This window comes from Bidens hawaiensis, unplaced genomic scaffold, assembly GCF_021521415.1.
Source record: "Bidens hawaiensis isolate Kalapana, Puna unplaced genomic scaffold, B.hawaiensis_p1.1 tig00016190_1, whole genome shotgun sequence".
Classification (NCBI taxonomy): domain Eukaryota; kingdom Viridiplantae; phylum Streptophyta; class Magnoliopsida; order Asterales; family Asteraceae; genus Bidens; species Bidens hawaiensis.
Genome location: NW_027492474.1, coordinates 223,059 through 238,232, shown reverse-complemented (window position 1 = coordinate 238,232; position 15,174 = coordinate 223,059). Strand labels below are relative to the sequence as shown.

Sequence of the window (15,174 nt, the reverse complement as noted above, 5' to 3'; positions counted from 1 at the left end):
AGAACATAGAAATTCAGAGAAGAAAGAAAAATTCCCAAATCATAGCTGTCCATATCATTAACAACCAGGGTAGTTATACAACTGAAAACGACTAACGACCAACTAATTCGTCCAACTATTACATTCAGACACGATTGACCCCTGAACAATCTAACAATTACATTTAACCCCCCTCAACTACTGTTTACTAGCTAACACAACTTCCCCCCCCCCCCCCCCCAAAAAAAAAACGAATTCTTGTCCTCAAGAATTAAACTCTGGAAAACGTAATTCAAACTCATTTAAATCTTCCCAAGTAGCATCTTCTAACGGTAGGCCTTGCCAGTGAACCAGCACCTGAGTAGCTAGACAATTACGCTTGCGAACCAACCAACGGTCAACAATCGAACGAGGTTGCAACAAAAATCTTGGACCAGTAGGCAATGGAATGGAAGGCTGATGGTGGCCATAAGCTGGTTTCAATAAGGACACATGAAATACAGGGTGTAGTTGCGTCTCCACTGGTAAGTCCAATTTGTAAGCCACTGTACCCATTTTCTCAACAATTAAAAAAGGCCCAAAATACTTGGGACCCAATTTAGAATGCTTAACTTTTCTCAATGAAATTTGAACAAAAGGATGCAGTTTCAGGTACACCCAATCACCAATTTCAAACTGCCTTTCACTCCTTTTTTTGTCTGCATATTGTTTCATCCGATTCTTAGTTTGAGACAAATTATGCTTTTGGTTAGTGATCATCACTTCCCTATCTTGGTGGAATGATTCCACAGCTTCCACACTAGTATCATAAGGTACATAAGGAATGTGTATAGGAGGAGGGAACCCATACAAAGCTTCAAAAGGACTCATTTTTAGTGATGAATGATAAGTACTGTTATACCACCACTCGGCTAAACTGAGCCATTTAAGCCACTGATTAGGAGACTGCATGCACATACACCTTAAGTAGGTCTCTAAACACCTATTCAGTACCTCAGTTTGTTCATCACTCTGAGGATGATAGGCAGTAGAATATGCTAACTGAACCCCTTGCAACCGCATAAACTCTTTCCAAAATTGGCTCAGAAATATAGGATCTCTGTCAGAGACTATAGTCATAGGACACCCATGTAGTTTACAAATATTATCCAAAAATGCAGTAGCCACTTGAGATGCATTAAAAGGATGATCTAGTGCAATGAAATGAGCATATTTAGTTAAGCGGTCTACAACCACCAAAACAGTATCATTACCTTGCACCTTTGGCAGCCCAGATACAAAGTCCATAGAAATGTCTATAAACACATGAGTAGGAACTAGTAGTGGCTGCAACATACCCGGAGTGGCTATTGGCTCATATTTTGCTTGTTGACACAGAGAGCATTCTTTAACAAAGGCAAAGACTTGTTTATAACATCCCTTCCAATAGAAAAAAGCTTTGATCTTTTGTAAAGTTGGAAAATACCCAGAATGCGCTCCAATTGGAGAAGCATGAAACAGTTGTAAAATGTCTTTTTTTAACTACTCATCATTACCTACCCACAGTTTATTCTTCCTCTTAAGTAATTCCACATCCCAAGTTACTTGAGGTATTTGTTGACCTTGTTCCAGTTTAGAGATAATAGCCTGCAAGTGAGTATCATGCTGCCAAGAAGCTTTAATTCTATCCAATAATAAAGGATTTACAGAACTCATTCCCATTTCAAATAGAGCCATACCATGTACTCTGGACAACCCATCAGCCACCAAATTCTCTGAACCTTTTTTATAAGTAATCTCATAAGTGTAGCCCATCAATTTAGCTAACCAAGTTTGCTGTAAAGGAGTGGTTATCTTTTGACTTAAGAGATACTTTAAACTTTTTTGGTCAGTCTTGATAAGGAATTTCTTGGTGATTAATAATGGTGCCAAGTTTTAACAGCCATTATAATAGCCAATAATTCTTTCTCATAAACTGACAAAGCTTGTTGTTTAGTGGATAGGGCTTTACTGATAAAGGCTATAGGATTGTTTTCCTGCATTAAAACAGCTCCTAACCCTTTATAAGAAGCATCGGTTTCTACCACAAATGGTTTTGAAAAATCAGGAAGGCTCAAAACAGGAGCTGATGTCAGGGCCACTTTCAACTGATCAAAAGCAGACTGGGCTGCTTCATTCCAACTGAAACCATCTTTTTTGAGAAGATCTGTGAGTGGTCTAGCCAACACTCCAAAAGATCTTATAAACCTCCTATAATAGCTGGCTAGACCCAAAAAACCTCTCAATTGTTTGAGATTTAATGGAATTGGCCATTGTTGAATAGCTATAATTTTCTTAGGATCAGTTTGAACTCCTTTACCAGAAATAATATGCCCCAAATACTCCACATTTGCCCCTGCAAATGAACACTTAGATTTCTTTGCATAGAGACAATCCCTTCTGAGTAAAGCCAATACTTGTTCTAAATCAATGAGATGTTGTTCCATTGTAGGACTATACACTAGTATATCATCAAAAAATACTAGAGTAGTCTTTCTCATCAATGATTTAGATGTAGCATTCATCATAGATTGGAAAGAGCATTAGTTAGCCCAAAGGGCATAACTACAAATTCAAAGAGACACTGGTGAGTTCTAAAAGCTGTTTTATGAATGTCATTCTCATTCATTCTTACCTGATGGTATCCAGCCCTTAAATCCAGCTTAGAGAATACATGTGCACTACCCAATTCATCCAGTAACTCCTCTATTAAGGGAATTGGAAACCTGTCTTTAACAGTTGCCTCATTTAGTTTCCTGTAGTCAACACAGAATCTCCAAGTACCATCTTTCTTCTTAACAAGCACTACAGGGGAAGCAAACGCACTCTGACTATTTCTGACAGAGCCGGTCTCTAATAATTCCTGTGTTAATTTCTCTAACACATCTTTCTGATGTGCAGGGTATCTGTAAGCCCTCTGATTAATGGTTACATTTTCATCTTTCAAAATGATTTTGTGATCACAATCCCGTTTAGGAGGTAATGAAGTAGGAACAGAAAAGACATCTTCATATTTTTGTAAGTGATTAGCTAAATCCGGATTATAAGTATGATCACTGACCGCAGTTTCATGCTGAAATGATTCTGCAGTCAAAGTTTGTAAACTGAATAGTTGAGCCAATGCCACATCTTTAGTGTTGCACAACAAAGTACTCATTTTCTCAGAAGAGCATAAAGTCATGCTATTAGAACCAATACCCTTAAGCTCAAATAACTGATCTCCCACCTTGAATTTCATTGTCAACTTCTTAAAATTCCAACTAATATCATTGAGAGTCTGTAACCATTGCACCCCCAAAACCATGTCATAACTACTTAATGGAATAAGCATGACATCAGTTGTAAACCAATTTCCTTGCATCATCCACTTAAAGTTCTCACACAACTTAGTACAGGGCATCTTATTACCATCTGCTATGGTAATGTTCAACTCACTAACACTTTTGATTGGGCATTTAAACTTCAATGCCAAATCTAAGTTTAGAAAATTGTGAGTTGACCCAGAATCAATTAGAATTTGTAAAGGCTTAGTTCCAATTGACCCTTGTACCCTCATAGTAGAAAAAGAAGGCATACCCATAATAGCATTGAGAGAAATATGTGGTTCTTGTGCAAGTTGTATGAACATTTCATTGAGCTCCCTTTCTTCATATTCTTCTGCAAATAACTCTATGGAAAAGAGTTGTTTATTTTTGCAAACATGTGCAGGAGTGTATTTCTCATTACACCCAAAACATTCACCCCTTGCCCTCTTCTCTTCTATTTCTTTATGAGAAAATTTTCTTGAACTAATTGGTTTAGGCCTTATAGGTGGTGCAGGCAACAAAGGAATGTTGGCACTACTAAATCCTCTATTACCATAATCTGTAGTTTTAGAAGCAGAAGATGAATAATAGGAAGATCTAATAGGTTTAGGATTATGATTTTGAGCCACAGAATTGTTATCATCCTGAACTCTCGCCAACATGTAAGCCTCGGGTAAACTCTTAGGTCTAATCAGTTTCACAGGGTTTCCTATCTCAGGTTTAACAGCTCTAAGAAACAAACTAATTGCATATTCTTCACAAATACTTACCCTTGTCAAGGCTAAGTCAAATTCTTTACAAAACTCATTAAGAGGCTGTTCTGTTTGTTTCAAATCTGCCAAAGAAGCTATAGCATTCTGATTAAGTACCAATCCGAATCTTGATGTTATAAACCCCCTATACTTAGGCCATAACATTCCCTCAATACTACCACCCCTTGATCTAACAAAAGACTGATGCCATAACAGTGCTATATCATCCAAATGTACAATAGCACAACGAACCTTTAAATGTTAAGGAGTAGCATCAATTTCAAAGAAGTTTTCCACTCGACACAGCCAACCTTCAATGTTTTCGCCATTAAACTTTGGGAATTCCATTTTTGTTAAACGATTTTGACTGTTATGATAGGAATTGAATTGTGTATGGTTTGTAGAACCCATAGGTCCTCTATCATAATTGTGAGTCTGATTAGGTTGACCATTATTCATACCTTGAATGCTCTTGAGAATTTCATTCATTTGATTCTCTAACTGTAGTTTCATGGAAGAAATGTTTTCAGCATTTTGAAGCGCCAATGTTTTGAAACCATCTAACTCCGTGAGATTCTTGTTTACAGCAGATTCTAAACGAATCAAAGTCTAGTCATGTTCTTGAACTCGTTGTTCCATTGTTTGATTACGAGTCGTCATACCACCAAGAATTAGGTGAAATTGATCAAGCAATTGATCAACTAAAGCGAATTGAAACAAATTTGAATGGAATTCTTAGGGAAACTAATCGATCGGTGATCAATTTAAGGTAGACAACAATTTAGGTCAAATTTAGGGCAGAAACGAATTAGGGATTTAGGACAGAAACGAATTAGATTGAAATTGAACAAATAATTGATCAATTAGGTCAAAAAATTTGAAAGAAATCAGACAGAATTGAATGAAACTGAACGAACAAGTGATCAATTTCTCGATTTAAAACGAAACGAACGAAGATTTGATCGAATGGAATACAGATTACCGAGAATCGGTAGCTTTGATACCAATTTGTTAGCTACAAATTGTAAGAACATAGAAATTCAGATAAGAAAGGAAAATTCCCAAATCATAGCTGTCCATCTCATTAACAACCAGGGTAGTTATACAACTGAAAACGACTAACGACCAACTAATTCGTCCAATTATTACATTTAGATACGATTGACCCCTGAACAATCTAACAATTACATTTAACCCCCCTCAACTACTGTTTACTAGCTAACAATGCAGATGCTCCAGAACTCGTAGCCCTCACCCTTGAACACAGGGGTGAGATTTTGAGATGCCTCTGATGATGAAGAAGCCATGAAATTGAATTGAAAACTGAAGGTACTCTTGTTCACGAACCTGGCTCTGATACCACTATGTTGGGTAATCAAGAGCAAACAAACAAGATCGATATTTGTTATTCAAGTGAATCTTTTCATTGATAATGATCTCCTTAAATACAAGACTGAAAGCAAAGGAAAAACTAACCCACGACACCATTAATCCACGATAACAACTAACTGACCACTAAACATGCATGATAACCTAAGACTCAAAAACTGACCACGACTTAATTAAACACGATCAAAATAAATAAACAAAAGATAAAGCAAATAAACTTCAAAATAAAATCCCCTTGAGAGCCATGTCACCTGCCAGCTACATGCCACATCATCAAACTTGAATTATTCTAACATCCCCCCTTAATTGAAAGTTCCATAACACCAAGCTTCTCCCTTAGAAAACAGAACTGCTCTTGCCCTAATGCCTTTGTTAAAATATCATCCACTTGTTCTTGACTTGAGCAAAACTTGAGTTCAACTTCCTTTTCTTCAACAAGATTTCTGATGTGATGAAACCTGATGTCAATATGCTTGCTGCGACTGTGAAAAGCTTGATTCTTTGTTAGGAATGCAGCAGACTTGTTATCACACCATATCACAGTTACCTTTTTATGTTCATACCCGAGGTCCAACAGTAATTTTCTTAGCCAAACACCTTGACACGCAGCGGAACTCGCATCAATATATTCTGCTTCGCACGTTGAGAGTGCCACAACAGATTGTTTTTTTGAACTCCATGATATTGCCCCTGTACCAATTGTGAACATACTAGCTGAAACCTCTTTCGATCTTCAAACGAACTGGCCACATCATCAAACTTGAAATTATTCTAACATGTAGACATTGGGACATTAACTAACTCATAAATCATGTGTAGGTGTTAACTAAAGTTTACAATCAATTTGATTTATATATATTGGTTGGATTAAAAAGGTTTATTCTCGTTGATTGGATTTGATTGAAGATGGGTTTGGCGCTTGCTACTGCACTAGCACTCCAAGGAATTGAGGATGGGTTTGGAGCTCGTACATTTTGAATGAATGGTTTTAAAACTTTTAAGAAGGTGAGATGGCAAGGAGTGGCGTCCCCACCTCACCACAACATATAGTCTAATGAAAGACCTTGGCAATCATATTTCTTTATGGGCTCTTGGCTTGGGCTAACAGTTGACTTACAGTTGTTGTTGGGACTTGGGATCATAATCCTTGGCAATCTACTCTAATCATTCTCGCTCTACATAAACATACTTATATGCGTATACGTATACATATACATATACACATAATAAACATATTCAGCCGACAAAGCGATCTGGTGGCAACGAAGGATGATTGGCGGCGTTGTTTATCGCTACTCACTATTCTTTTTCTTTGCTTTGCGCCTGAACTGTTACTTTTTAATTAAGTTTAAATCTTTAATATCATGGGATAAGGCCTAATCTAAAAAGACATAGGCCTAAGGTTATTGGGACCAAGGTTTAAACCAATTTGAAACTAAGTCACAATGAGTTTAACATATTGATTATTAGTGTTTATTCTAAGAGCTAATTTTTAATTTGTATTAATTTATAATTCGGTTTTTATTAATAGCAGGTTTTTTAATTTCATGAGAGTCGGTTTCAAAAGTTTAAAGGGGGCGATGGCAAAATTTTTGGTGGGGCACTCGGGGTACGCCTTTGTCATCATTTTAGAAATTGTATGGGAAATTTCCCAAAATATCCATTTTAAAGATTGATTTTTCAACATTGTCCTACCTTTTTCAAACAATACCCAAAATGTGCATTACGAAATGAGCGGACCGAGTAGAAAAGAAGTCAAGACGAGTAATTCCTATAGCCAATAAAATCCGAACACCTGTCACTAAAGCTCACGGGCTGACCATTACATTAAACAATACACTTGCCACCCAAGATCAAAACTATGCGCCAACAAAGCAGTCGGCACGACGACGGCATTATTGTTATTGTCGGGGCGAGTAGATCATGAAACAAAAAAAACATGCCGAGCAGATCATGAACCCCGAGCAGATCATGAACCACAAGTAGATCATGAAAGGGGCTTCATTGCAAATCAAATGATGAGTTTCATTTAGACGTTATAAGGGGCTACACTGCAAATCAAAATTTGTTTGTTTACACCACAATTGACACCTCAATGGGCCTGGATTATGAGTTTTGGAAGGTTTTAATCTGTGAAGATAATGGGGGTTGGCTTTGGACCAAGGTAAAATATTTGAATTTTTTTTTGTAATGTCTTGTGATCATTAACATGGAATTAAATTTTTATACCTTTATATTATTTTCTATAGCATATGAAACTGTGGATAGATATTTTGTTACTCGAAAGACCTATAGACGTCGACTGGACAATCTTGCCATGCGATTACTTAAAAACCTTGATGACCGGATTAGTTGCGTTGTTGACGAACAAATAACCCTTCCATCATTGCGCCGACGACTTATGTTGTTTGAATATGTAAGGGGGGTAATCCAGTAAAGGAAATAGTTGAGGTTTATGGTTTCAATAAAGGCATGAAAATTGTCGAAATCAGTAGTTATATATTTCTGTTTTACCAAATGGTCTATTTAAACAAAATGTTAACTTAGTCCACCCTTGGATCAGCCTTTTGAAGGCTAACCAAGGAGTAGTAAGCTCCAGCCGATCCTTTCGCCATCAACGAATCATGGTTCCCTTTCTCAACCACCTTCCCTTTCTCCAACACCGCGATCACGTCACAGTTTTGTATGCTACTCAACCGGTGTGCCACCACGACGTAGTCCTCCCAACCATCATTCGCTCTAGTGCCTCTTGGACTAACTTCTCTGACTGACTATCTAGTGCACTAGTCGCTTCATCTAGCAACAAAACCACAGGGTTTTTTAATATGGCGCATGCAATGGCAACACGCTGTTTTTGTCCCCCCGAAAGCTGCACCCCTCGGTCACCACACCATGTGTCATACCCGTCTTTTAAAACCGTTAAAAAATCATGTGCATTGGCAGCTTTTGCAGCCTGCACAATCTCCGATTCACTAAATTCATCGGATGCCCCGTATACTATATTTTCACGTATTGTACCCGCGAATAATGCCGGCTCTTGGCTCACGAGCGCGATAAGTTTCCTTAGAGTTCTTAAATGGTATGACTTTATATTTGTTCCATCCAAATTTACAACGCCTTTCATCGGGTCATAAAACCGCTCTATCAACCCAATTATAGTTGACTTCCCAGATCCACTTTGACCGACCATCGCAGTTGACTTTCGAGCTTCGATATTAATGGAGAACCCTTTAAAGATCATGATATCAGGCCGAGCAGGGTACGCAAAGTCAACATCGCGTATCTCTACATCGCCTGTAATAATATCGGGCTTGCTGCCATTGGGGTCCTCGGGTTCTATCAAAGTGTGGCGGTCCAACACCGTAAACACAGATTGCACTGCATCGGACCCTTTGGCTAGATCATTTGTCATGGTTCCAGCTTCTGCAATGACTCTGCCAGTGCTTACTAATACTAAAAAAGTTAGGAAAAACCTTTTAGCTACAAGATGACCTTCACCAATCAATTTCCCACCATACCAAAAAGATAAAGCCCAAGTACAAGCCATAAGGCTTTGAGAAAAACCGAGCCCAAATCCAGCATACCAAGCTTGTCGAATACTTTCTCGCATTGGCGCCTTTTGGGTCTCTTCAAGCATTTTCAGGATCCGGTTTTGAGATGAAAACGCAGTGATGGTGCGCAAATTGGAAGCCGCTTCGGCTGCGAGCTTGCTGCTTTCATTTTGTGATTTCATGGCCTTTTGTGACATTTTTTGTATACAACATTGTTTTTCGCTTGATCTCGTCGTGATCTGAGAAATATACGGATATCATGGAACCCATTATAAAAGAATACATGGGATGAATTGCACCAACTGTAACCGCGCTTAAACTCCCATACAATGCTTGCTTCCATTCAGGAACATTCATTGCTAAATACCTCTTAAAGGGTGTTACTTGAAAATTTTGTTTTTGGTTTGCCTGTGAGGTAAAGTTGTCTCCTCCACTCAAATTAAACCGAGTTTGCAGAGTTGGACTGGTCAACCATGGGCTGCCGATTGTTGCTCGTGTTGTGGACATCAAATGTGGATGAGACGGATGATGGTCCGGATGGGTAAGAATCGGGTGGTTCAACTTGATTTGCTTCTTGAATGTGAACGAGTGATGTGTAGAAACCGTTTTCAAGTTGAATGAGGTCATCATGAGAGCCTGACTCGACCACCTGGCCATTTTGGACAACGGATATCACGTCCACATTTCTAACTGTGGAAAGACGGTGAGCTATGACAATGGTGGTTCGACCAACAACTACTTGATCAAGAGCTTTCTGCACAACTTGTTCAGATTTTAAGTCAAGCGCACTTGTGGCCTCGTCTAATAGAAGGATACGTGGTGACTTGATTATTGAACGGGCGATTGCGATTCTTTGCTTTTGCCCACCCGACATTTGAACTCCTCCTTCACCAACCTGTTATTGACAACAAAAGTAAGCTTAAACTAAAATTATAAATATTGTGTTAAAACTAAAATAAATTATATTAATAATGAATAATGCGTTAAAACCTGGGTGTCATAGGCGTGAGGCAACTGAGAAATGAAGTTATGAGCGTCCGATGCTTTTGCGGCTTCGATGACTTCTTCCATGGTGGCATCTTCCTTGCCGAAAAGTATGTTTTCTTTTATGGTGGTGGCAAATAGAGCAGGCTCCTGGCTCACCAAACCGAGTTGCGATCTTAGCCATTTTAGTTGAAGCTTATCAATCCTCACTCCATCCAAACAAATCTCACCTCCATGAGGATCATAAGACCTCATCAACAAAGCAATGACAGTTGATTTACCGGATCCACTTCCACCCACTAACGCCATTGTCTTCCCTGCCGGAACTTTTAAGTTGAAGTTTGTGAATATTGTTGATTCCTGTCTCGACGGGTATGCAAACTTTACATTCTTGAATTCAACCTCCCCAAACACTTCTTGTAATATCCCCCCTTCCATATTGTCCGAGTCGATCTCTGGGACTCTTGCAATCACCTCCCTTATGCATTCGCTGACAGCCATTGCATCGAAGAAATATTTCAAGTGCGACAATCCAAAACCTAATGCCCTGCATTGGAATTATTAAGCTTTCTTAGAAAAATGAAGTACTCATGCAACCAATTCGACGAAATGCCATAACGAGAAAATGAAAAGGAACTTACAATCCACCAAGGGTGACACAAGATGCTACAACATACGCGGTTCCTCCTCTAGCTCCATGGTACATCACCAATCTACCACCATACCAGCACAATAAAGACATCACGACATAAACAACGGCATTATTGCTACCAATCGCTAGTCCTTTAGCGAAGCCCTGCTTTAAACCTAACTTCAAGGTACCTTGCAGAGTACTAGAGTACTTTGTTAACGTCTTGTTTTCACCCACAAAAGAATAAACCGTCCTAACCGAAGAAATCACCTGTTGTGCCACGGTATCAGCTTTATTATACTCCTTCTTGATCTTTCTTGACAAGTCCATAAGAACCCTTCCGTAAATCAAACCGGGTATAACTAAAATTATAATAAATGGTAGCCCAACAATTGCTAGCCTCCATAGCAACATAAGTGACACAATGTAAGCCCCACCAAAAGTTGCCATATTCATCACGAACGCCGGAACCTGCATTTTTTATATAAAACTACAATTAATATTAGACACTTTACCGACCCATTTCTTAAAATGCTCCCGCAAGATGAACGACCGTAAGATCAGTCCAGTCATGGATAAAAGTGGATGCGTGTGATATTTAAGAAAGAGAAGAAGCTGATGAAGTTACATCAGAAGCCGATGAAGTTAAAGATGTAAACGGAGATGAAGCAAAAGAAGATATATTTTGTTTCTTTTTTTGTGTTTTTTTTATTTTGCTTAGAGGATCATGTGTAATGGTGATGTAGGTAAAAGTTTTTTTTTATTTTCATTTTTAATGAGAAGATGGATGGAAAATAAATTGTAGGTGGCAGAGGGTGGTGGAGGCGTTTGAAGGAGTAATGTTGTGATGGTAGCCAAGGGATTCCATAAACGACTGGGCATTGACCATGCCAATGCCGAAACCTTTAGCTCAGTTATCAAATCCGCTACCTTACATCTCATTCTATAAAAGTATCACAACTTCCGATTCAAAATATTATTTCCAACACATAAATTTCTTCCCCTGCTGCTATAATCACTATTGGTCGGCGCCTGTTCCCTTTTAGGCGGTTTATCTCACCCAACTGTACCCATCGTTACTAATTTCAAGACTTCTCTCAAGGCATGGCAAAGACTTGCTACGACCTATGCTTCCCATCCGATGGTAGCCGGCCCTTTCTTGGCAAATGGCAATGTTGTCACACCAAAGGACATACCCTCACCAATTGTCCCCTCTTCAACAAATCAATGCCACACATAACCGTACCTCCCTTTCGTTCGTAACCCCACCACCAAAGCCACACCACAATCCAACATGATGACCATGCAAAACAACCCTACAACGATAGTGGAGCTACACATCATGCTACAAATGACTTAAACATGTTGGCCAACAATGCCGCATATGATGAAACCTAGGGATTTATAATCGGTGACGGTTAGTCTCTTCTAAATTCTAATTACTCATATTGGCTCACTACTTATACACACACAAACCGCCACTGTTACACTAAAAAGTGTTCTTTGTGTTCCCACTATGTATTTCCATATCTCTGTCTTTGTTATGATAATCATGTTCTAATTCAATTCATATAATTAAATGTGTCTCTAATAAAAAAAACTCATACGACAATTTCTTATTTTCTAATTTTGTTTTCATTTTTTTTTCACATTTTGGCATTTCATAATACCCACATCAGCAAATTGACTCTTCAAACAAAACTAATATCATAATATGGTCGTTTCCCTTGGAGATAATGCAATTGAATGCCAAGTTGAGAGAAAAAAGGTATCATTAATACCCATATATTTTGACATGTATAATTTGATTATTTTCTTTAACTATAATTTAATACAAATAATGTTTATTAATAAACTATTTATTCTTTCTAATTTATGCATTTATTATATACATAAGTATTAAATATTTGTTAACAGGGATTACGAAACTAGAAATATTCTTGTTATTCTTTTTTTCTTTATTTGACCTACTTTAGCCGGATGAAATGAAACTTTTTTTTCAATTTAATATGTTTATAAAAAACTTAGACCTTCCACATCAAGACCATCCATGGCTTATGTGGAGGAAATTTATGAGAATAATGGAAAAAACAACTATTGTGAGAGGCCATCCATCCTTGAGCATCCTTCACCAATGATGGTGAAGAATGGTGGTTGGTGGGTCCCTAATGTTGTTGATGTGAAAAATACGAGGTTGTTTGTGGAATGAATGAATATGTTAGTGTTGTAGGTAAAAAGTGTTTGTGGAAAGAATGAATGAAAAGCTGATGTGGCATGCTAACTAGGCTGTTTGTGTAACAAATTGCACCAAACTGATGCGGACAGTCTTATTACATAAGACGCTCATCCATCCCCTCTCTTTTCAAACCACCATCCATCCATGATCCAATTTGAGTATTCATTATTTTCCGATCCCCAAAAAAGGTCTTCAAGGTTTGGTTTTAATGATTTTAAATTAAATCTTAAGTCAAACCGTTAGCTAGTATCGATTTTTGAACATTATCTAAACCGGTTTTATACTGTTGGTTTTCAATATATACCGTATATTTGAACATTTTGAAACAAATCAACCGAAAGCTTTATAGGAAAACGAATGACAGGTTTGTACGGTTTCATAATTTCAAACTGTACCATAAACACCCTACCGGGATCATTTAAGGGAAATTATATAAAAAAAAGGTATTAAAATAAAAAATATTAAGATGAGAAGGGGAGAGAGAGCATTCCACGTGGGCGTAATTTATGTGCGACGTGGTATTTCGTACGGCAGTTATCGTAGGGTTAGAGTTACCTTTTCACTGATGACTTCTTGAATAATAAGGCTGTCACCCGAAACACTGTTGACAACATCCACGGTGCTCCTAACATGCATGTCAAAATAGGCCACTTCTTGCCTTAAAATAGCTTTCAGATATGCTGACCTCATCCTTGACGCCTGCCTTTGCGCTGTTCTAGACCAACAATACCCCTCTGCAACAAACTCCATTGCGTCATATTTATAAATTATTAATTTTGGGTTCCTTATATTCAAACACAACTTTCAAGGTGTGTTAACTACTCTATACAGTTCGTATAGTGGCTATACGAGTTGTATAGCCCTTACATGACTAACTAATGTACAGATGACAGCTTTTCCAGTCTATACGGATCGTATAGCCCCTATACGAGCCGTATATGCTTCAAACACCTGACACTATTCAACACAAAAGAACAAAATTTTGCACTTATACGGCTCGTATAGCCTCTATACGAGCCGTGTAGGCGCATATGGTGTCAAAATAAGCTATATGGTGTGGAAATAACTTATGCCTTAATTTTTTGTGGTGTAAAAGTCGGTCTAGCAGGCAAGTACTCGACGTAATCACCCACTAGTCCTTGACTTCCCGCCTAGGCCGAGCACCCGCAATTCCAGTGATGAACCCAGAAAATTCTCACATGTCGGAAATATCCTCAGTTTACAACTTAACTACCGTGATACATACTTATAACATGGGTTGGTCGGGGTCAGGATTTATTTACACTCTAATAGTGTTAAAAAATTTTCACTGGGACGGCCTACCCTTGTATCAGAAGGGTAGGTCCGCTCCCTATAACTCAAAGTTGACCGACTTGGCAGTGCTAACGACTTATGCAACTAGAATTTTTTGGAGAAAAAAATTAAAGAAACTTACCAAGAAAGCATACGACCCATATCACAATAGCCAAGTAACAAAGGCTCACTGCATTCTGTGAACAAGAAATTAAAAACATAGCTGATATATATAATCATATAATTAAACTTGATGCATGTATCAGTATTTAATTATATATAAGATTGATCACCTGGTTGATTTTGTCGGTGAAAAAATCGGATGATGATAAAGAAGAGGAGTCTCCGATGTTGTTCATGATGGTGCAAGTATATAACATCATTGCCGGTAACCCGATTCCTTCACCGATGGCACCGAAAAGTCCCACGGTCATCAGGAACATGTCGGTACGGTCAGCATGCATGAAAAGTGACCGGAATGATCCGTTTCTGTTATTATTGCCGGCCTCTTTCCTATACTTACTCATGCTAATAGAGTAATATATACGAGGTTGTCAACAAACAAGAGTTTATGAATTATGAAAGGAAAAGTCGTTGGGACTGTTTATATTTATATTCGTGTCAAATGTTTCTAGATGAACCAAAAATGCATGGCAAACCTGTGGTTAGTCTATGGTAACTCAGGTGTGGTTTTCCATCAAAATATATAAAAATAAATAAATGAATAGATAATTATGTGTTTATAAGCATATGAAAACAAAGTTTTGATTTTTCACTAACTTACAATAAGTAACTGATAATAAATAAGAACAAAATTGACATCTAGAAAATGACATAATAATAAGTATTGACTTATAAATTGACTAATTAGAAAATGACGTTCAAGACTTATGGGCATCAAATCTACTATATGCCGGTCTCATGAACAACTTAAAACACGCAAGTGAAGATCTCTCGGAATAATCCCCACTATCATCGAATAATGCCACGCAACACAAAATTTTCAAATGCCCGGCATAAAAATGCACTCAATGTC

General features: G+C 38.0%; 1 pseudogene across 1 annotated transcript; it reads right to left on the bottom strand.

Moving 5' to 3' along the window:
* Nucleotides 1–7,986: 7,986 nt before the first annotated feature.
* On the bottom strand, nt 7,987–14,661 carry LOC143550867 (ABC transporter B family member 15-like; annotated as a pseudogene). Its single transcript, XR_013138407.1, has 5 exons — nt 14,281–14,661; nt 13,401–13,579; nt 10,620–11,080; nt 9,985–10,525; nt 7,987–9,889 (listed from the first exon to the last, which is right to left on the bottom strand). The product of XR_013138407.1 is annotated as an ABC transporter B family member 15-like (transcript).
* Nucleotides 14,662–15,174: the final 513 nt, after the last annotated feature.